Below are 6,977 nucleotides of genomic sequence, written 5' to 3' on the forward strand. Positions count from 1 at the left end.
ATGTGCAGACAGGATGGTGAACGTCTCTTGTTTTAAGATCTATCGTGCTCGACAGGTATTTAAAATGAATGGCGGGAATGAGTGAGATTGTGTGTGCGTGTCTGAACCGTGTTGTGGGACTGTGTAAGTTTGTGTATGTCTCTGAACCGTGCTGTGGGACCGTGTGAGTTTGTGTGTGGCTTTGCAGCGTGTTGTGGGACGCTGTGAGTTTAATGTGTCTCTGAACGGTGTTCTGGGACTGTGTGAGTTGGTCTGCGGGTTTCTGAACCGTTTTGTCGGACTGTGTGAGTTTGTGTGCGTGTCTCTGAACCGTGTTGTGGCAGTGTGTGAGTTTATGTGTACTCACTGCTTATTTATTGCTCTCTTACTTTGCTTTGACACATAGAAAAATGTATACACAACACAGATACACACAAATACATTGAGAAGTAACACACGCACACACACACACACATTTATTCAGAATGAGCACACTGATACACCCATAATACTCAAGTGCACAATATTTATATATTTAGAACCTGATATATATTATCAAAATAAAAGGAGATTTACAACTGACACACTCACAATGCATCGCCCTCATAACATCAAGACTCACAGTTTCGATAGAACCATGACAGCCACAGCCACAGACACACACACACGCTTCATATTGCCATATGGTCCAGTTTGAAGATTTAAGAAAAGTCTGTACAACAAAAATTGAAAGAGTTTTCACAAGTTGCCCGTCCTGTTGAGTATTTGCAGCGATTTCCCACTCTCACAGCAGTGATTCTGATTCACGATGTGTGGAATTGGATTTGAAAACTGAAGAAAATTCAGCGCTTGGTGCTCAGCTGTCACGAGCAATTCCACACCTGCTTTGATCAGCTGTTAGCAGTGGACTGGAACAATGTCAGCCAGGGACTTTTAGTGTACATCAATAAAAGTGAACTTATTTGATGCAGGTAAAATATCATTAAAATGGTCCACCGCATTCAACTTGTTTCCCTAATCCCAGCGGTGGAACAGTCCCAGATTGTGCAGCCATTGACTGAATTTGCATTGCTTTTTTTGAAACCCGACCGACCTTAATATATTTAGCATGGGTTCGACGTCTGTGCATGGTTTTTGCTCATTTCATTGAAAATTGCTTATCATGAATGCATGGAAACAGTCAGGTGATGGATCAGAGCAGCGTTGTTCAATAATCAGGAAAAGAAGACATCAATGCAAACACAGAGAGTAGAACAAGCACGTCCAGAGGCGCTAAGTGAAACGCTCAGTAACGGCCGACGTCTCCGGGTGGGCTTAAACCACCAATCTTTCGGTTAATAGCCGAACGCGCTTGCCAATTGCGCAACAGAGACGACCACAGCAAATTCACGCAAGACACTGCAAACCAGTGTTTCAATGAATTCGAGTCTCAGGTCGTGTGAGCTGGAATCCTGCCAGTCATCAGCTTTTCCAGATCGACGCTGCGGGATGGTATCTGTTCATCTCTGCCATCTGGTGGTACAAATCAAAATTTCTCCCCAGCACTTTTTCCGTCAGTCGGAGAACCATTTCACAAGGGGACAATGTGAAAACGGTTGCGGCAATTCAACAATTGTACGAAGCACAAAACAGAGCTCATTTAACAATGTCACACTGTTCTGCTGTGGAAATCTTTCCCCTGACCGACAAACTCTCCAGGCCACAGTTCCACCCTATCCCAGACCTTGCCCCTTCGCCTTTCCCTCTGCCTCTGCACTCGCTTTATACCTGTTCAATCTCTAACCTTTATCCAGTTGTGAAGAAAGGCTACCCACCAGAAAGTCTAACACTGTTTGTCTTTCCAGATATGCTGCCTGAGTTGCTGCGCATTTCCTGCATTTTCTCTTTTCATTTCAGATTTCCAGCATCCGCCATTCGTTTGCTTTTGCACTCACAATGTTGACTGTTCGTCTCCAGGTAGCTACCGTTAGACCCGGTTTCCCAGGCAAAGAGGCTTTTATTGAGGATACTGCCACATGGCAAAAGGCCAATCTGCCCCCATGCCCTTTTAACCGACAGACTAAGCTTGGAATCTTCCACACCTGAGGGGCAGGTTCTGACACACCGTAAACTGCGACCTGGTAGGTGACTCAATCTGGGCTGGGTGGAGCATGACTTGATTGACAAGCCTCGTGCTATATCAGAACTGGCCGGAGCCAGTGCTCCCCCTTTCGCTACTGGAATGGATATGTGCAGTCAGGATGGTGAACGTCTCTAGTTTTAAGATCTATCGTGCTCGACAGGTATTTTATATGAACGGCGGGACTTAGTGAGATTGTGTGTGCGTGTCTGAACCGTGTTGTGGGACTGTGTAAGTTTGTGTATGTCTCTGAACCGTGCTGTGGGACCGTGTGAGTTTGTGTGTGGCTTTGCAGCGTGTTGTGGGACGCTGTGAGTTTAATGTGTCTCTGAACAGTGTTCTAGGACTGTGTGAGTTTGTCTGCGGGTTTCTGAACCGTTTTGTCGGACTGTGTGAGTTTGTGTGCGTGTTTCTGAACCGTGTTGTGGCATTGTGTGAGTTTATGTGTACTTTCTGCTTATTTATTGCTCTCTTACTTTGCTTTGACACATAGAAAAATGTATACACAACACAGATACACACAAATACATTGAGAAGTAACACACGCACACACACACACACATTTATTCAGAATGAGCACACTGATACACCCATAATACTCAAGTGCTCAATATTTATATATTTAGAACCTGATATATATTACCAAAATAAAAGGAGTTTTACAACTGACACACTCACAATGCATCGCCCTCATAACATCCAGACTCACAGTTTCGATAGAACCATGACAGCCACAGCCACAGACACACACACACGCTTTATATTGCCATATGGTCCAGTTTGAAGTTTTAAGAAAAGTCTGTACAACAAAAATTGAAAAGGTTTTCACAAGTTTCCCGTCCTGTTGAGTATTTGCAGCGATTTCCCACTCTCACAGCAGTGATTCTGAGCCACGATGTGTGGAATTGGATTTGAAAACTGAAGAAAATTCAGCGCTTGGTGCTCAGCTGTCACGAGCAATACCACACCTGCTTTGATCAGCTGTTAGCAGTGGACTGGAACAATGTCAGCCAGGGACATTTAGTGTACATCAATAAAAGTGAACTTATTTGATGCAGGTAAAATATCATTAAAATGGTCCACCGCATTCAACTTGTTTTCCCTAATCCCAGCGGTGGAACAGTCCCAGATTGTGCAGCCATTGAATGAATTTGCATTGCTTTTTTCGAAGCCCGACCGACCTTAATATATTTAGCATGGGTTCGACGTCTGTGCATGGTTTTTGCTCATTTCATTGAAAATTGCTTATCATGAATGCATGGAAACAGTCAGGTAATGGATCAGAGCAGCGTTGTTAAATAATCAGGAAAAGAAGACACCAATGCAAACAGAGAGTAGAACAAAAACGCCCAGGGGCGCTAAGTGAAACGCTCAATAAGCGCCGACATCCTTGGGTGGGCTTGAACCACCAACTTGACAGCTAACAGCCGAACGCGCTAGCCAATTGCGCCACAGAGACGACCACAGCAAAATCACGCAAGACACTGCAAACCAGTGTTTCAATGAATTCGAGTCTCAGGTCGTGTGAGCTGGAGAATCCTGCCAGTCATCAGCTTTTCCAGATCGACGCTGTGGGATGGTATCTGTTTATCTCTGCCATCTGGTGGGACAAATCAAAATTTCTCCCCAGCACTTTTTCCGTCAGTTGGAGAACCATTTCACAAGGGGACAATTTCAAAACGGTTGCGGCAATTCAACAATTGTACGAAGCACAAAACAGAGCTCATTTAACAATGTCACACTGTTCTGCTGCGGAAATCTTTCCCCTGACAGACAAACTCTCCAGGCCACAGTTCCACCCTATCCCACACCTTGCCCCTTCGCCTTTCCCTCTGCCTCTGCACTCGCTTTATACCTGTTCAATCTCTAACCTTTATCCAGTTGTGAAGAAAGGCTACCCACCAGAAAGTCTAACACTGTTTGTCTTTCCAGATGTGCTGCCTGAGTTGCTGCGCATTTCCTGCATTTTCTCTTTTCATTTCAGATTTCCAGCATCCACCATTCGTTTGCTTTTGCACTCACAATGTTGACGGTTCGTCTCCAGGTAGCTACCGTTAGACCCGGTTTCCCAGGCAAAGAGGCTTTTATTGAGGATACTGCCACATGTCAAAAGGCCAATCTGCCCCCATGCCCTTTTAACCGACAGACTAAGCTTGGAATCTCCCACACCTGAGGGGCAGGTTCTGACACACAGTAAACTGCGACCTGGTAGGTGACTCAATCTGGGCTGGGTGGAGCATGACTTGATTGACAAGCCTCGTGCTATATCAGAACTGGCCGGAGCCAGTGCTCCTCCTTTCGCTACTGGAATGGATATGTGCAGTCAGGATGGTGAACGTCTCTGGTTTTAAGATCTATCGAGCTCGACAGGTATTTTAAATGAACGGCGGCACTGAGTGAGATTGTGTGTACGTGTCTGAACCGTGTTGTGGGACTGTGTAAGTTTGTGTATGTCTCTGAACCGTGCTGTGGGACCGTGTGAGTTTGTGTGTGGCTTTGCAGCGTGTTGTGGGACGCTGTGAGTTTAATGTGTCTCTGAACGGTGTTCTAGGACTGTGTGAGTTTGTCTGCGGGTTTCTGAACTGTTTTGTCGGACTGTGTGAGTTTGTGTGCATGTTTCTGAACCGTGTTGTGGCATTGTGTGAGTTTATGTGTACTTTCTGCTTATTTATTGCTCTCTTACTTTGCTTTGACACATAGAAAAATGTATACACAACACAGATACACACAAATACATTGAGAAGTAACACACGCACACACACACACACATTTATTCAGAATGAGCACACTGATACACCCAAAATACTCAAGTGCACAATATTTATATATTTAGAACCTGATATATATCATCAAAATAAAAGGAGATTTACAACTGACACACTCACAATGCATCGCCCTCATAACATCAAGACTCACAGTTTCGATAGAACCATGACAGCCACAGCCACAGACACACACACACGCTTTATATTGCCATATGGTCCAGTTTGAAGGTTTAAGAAAAGTCTGTACAACAAAAATTGAAAGAGTTTTCACAAGTTGCCCGTCCTGTTGAGTATTTGCAGCGATTTCCCACTCTCACAGCAGTGATTCTGAGTCACGATGTGTGGAATTGGAATTGAAAACTGAAGAAAATTCAGCGCTTGGTGCTCAGCTGTCACGAGCAATTCCACACCTGCTTTGATCAGCTGTTAGCAGTGGACTGGAACAATGTCAGCCAGGGACTTTTAGTGTACATCAATAAAAGTGAACTTATTTGATGCAGGTAAAATATCATTAAAATGGTCCACCGCATTCAACTTGTTTTCCCTAATCCCAGCGGTGGAACAGTCCCAGATTGTGCAGCCATTGACTGAATTTGCATTGCTTTTTTTGAAGCCCGACCGACCTTAATATATTTAGCATGGGTTCGACGTCTGTGCATGGTTTTTGCTCATTTCATTGAAAATTGCTTATCATGAATGCATGGAAACAGTCAGGTGATGGATCAGAGCAGCGTTGTTCAATAATCAGGAAAAGAAGACATCAATGCAAACACAGAGAGTAGAACAAGCACGTCCAGAGGCGCTAAGTGAAACGCTCAGTAACGGCCGACGTCTCCGGGTGGGCTTAAACCACCAATCTTTTGGTTAATAGCCGAACGCGCTTGCCAATTGCGCCACAGAGACGACCACAGCAAATTCACGCAAGACACTGCAAACCAGTGTTTCAATGAATTCGAGTCTCAGGTCGTGTGAGCTGGAGAATCCTGCCAGTCGTCAGCTTTTCCAGATCGACGCTGCGGGATGGTATCTGTTTATCTCTGCCATCTGGTGGTACAAATCAAAATTTCTCCCCAGCACTTTTTCCGTCAGTCGGAGAACCATTTCACAAGGGGACAATGTCAAAACGGTTGCGGCAATTCAACAATTGTACGAAGCACAAAACAGAGCTCATTTAACAATGTCACACTGTTCTGCTGCGGAAATCTTTCCCCTGACAGACAAACTCTCCAGGCCACAGTTCCACCCTATCCCAGACCTTGCCCCTTCGCCTTTCCCTCTGCCTCTGCACTCGCTTTATACCTGTTCAATCTCTAACCTTTATCCAGTTGTGAAGAAAGGCTACCCACCAGAAAGTCTAACACTGTTTGTCTTTCCAGATGTGCTGCCTGAGTTGCTGCGCATTTCCTGCATTTTCTCTTTTCATTTCAGATTTCCAGCATCCGCCATTCGTTTGCTCTTGCACTCACAATGTTGACTGTTCGTCTCCAGGTAGCTACCGTTAGACCCGGTTTCCCAGGCAAAGAGGCGTTTATTGAGGATACTGCCACATGGCAAAAGGCCAATCTGCCCCCATGCCCTTTTAACCGACAGACTAAGCTTGGAATCTTCCTCACCTGAGGGGCAGGTTCTGACACACAGTAAACTGCAACCTGGTAGGTGACTCAATCTTGGCTGGGTGGAGCATGACTTGATTGACAAGCCTCGTGCTATATCAGAACTGGCCGGAGCCAGTGCTCCCCCTTTCGCTACTGGAATGGATATGTGCAGTCAGGATGGTGAACGTCTCTGGTTTTAAGATCTATCGTGCTCGACAGGTATTTTAAATGAACGGCGGGACTGAGTGAGATTGTGTGTGCGTGTCTGAACCGTGTTGTGGGACTGTGTAAGTTTGTGTATGTCTCTGAACCGTGCTGTGGGACCGTGTGAGTTTGTGTGTGGCTTTGCAGCGTGTTGTGGGACGCTGTGAGTTTAATGTGTCTCTGAACGGTGTTCTAGGACTGTGTGAGTTTGTCTGCGGGTTTCTGAACCGTTTTGTCGGACTGTGTGAGTTTGTGTGCGTGTTTCTGAACCGTGTTGTGGCATTGTGTGCGTTTATGTGTACTTTCTGCTTATTT

The 6,977-nt window shown here is 45.3% G+C and overlaps 2 non-coding genes across 2 annotated transcripts; both read right to left on the reverse strand.

Annotated features, from left to right (window-relative positions):
* Positions 1-1,278: 1,278 nt before the first annotated feature.
* Positions 1,279-1,352, reverse strand: trnan-auu (transfer RNA asparagine (anticodon AUU)). The gene has a single exon. It is a non-coding gene; the product is annotated as a tRNA-Asn (tRNA).
* A 4,340-nt stretch (positions 1,353-5,692) lies between these two features.
* trnan-auu (transfer RNA asparagine (anticodon AUU)) lies at positions 5,693-5,766 on the reverse strand. The gene has a single exon. It is a non-coding gene; the product is annotated as a tRNA-Asn (tRNA).
* Positions 5,767-6,977: the final 1,211 nt, after the last annotated feature.

This window comes from Heterodontus francisci, chromosome 22 (genome assembly GCF_036365525.1).
Source record: "Heterodontus francisci isolate sHetFra1 chromosome 22, sHetFra1.hap1, whole genome shotgun sequence".
NCBI lineage: Eukaryota > Metazoa > Chordata > Chondrichthyes > Heterodontiformes > Heterodontidae > Heterodontus > Heterodontus francisci.